Below are 513 nucleotides of genomic sequence, written 5' to 3'. Positions count from 1 at the left end.
ATATTTATCAAACTTCTATGGAAAATCTCAAATCACATATGCATGGTTTCAACCATTGAAGTATATAGGCAAACAATTCCCATGACATAAAGTAAATGACTTAGAAATCATATTGAAAACAAAATATTAACATTTGATTGAAAACCCCCATTTAAAAGCATGCATGTTCATAAAAACAACACCCATGAGATTTTTGGATAACCCCATGTACCTCTATTTCCAAGGATAATAGATGTTTTCTTGAAGCTTGCGGATCGGTGATTCTAAATATGTAATTATCTTTGAAAACCTACGGTCAAATCTTGAACTATTTGACTTTTTATTTTGAAACCCTAAGGAGAATCTTTGAGCACTTTTGATGAATGAATATGTATTTTGGGGTCCTTGGAACTAAATCTCGTGTTTTAGGGCTAAGTAAGGGTGGAAAACACTTTGTCCCCAACACGGAGTGTTTAAGTCACTAGATTTCTTTACATAGGCGCCGCCCATCCCATTGCCTATGTGAACATAGGC

Source organism: Capsicum annuum, unplaced genomic scaffold, assembly GCF_002878395.1.
Source record: "Capsicum annuum cultivar UCD-10X-F1 unplaced genomic scaffold, UCD10Xv1.1 ctg78070, whole genome shotgun sequence".
NCBI lineage: Eukaryota > Viridiplantae > Streptophyta > Magnoliopsida > Solanales > Solanaceae > Capsicum > Capsicum annuum.
Note: the sequence above shows the minus strand (reverse complement) of the source record.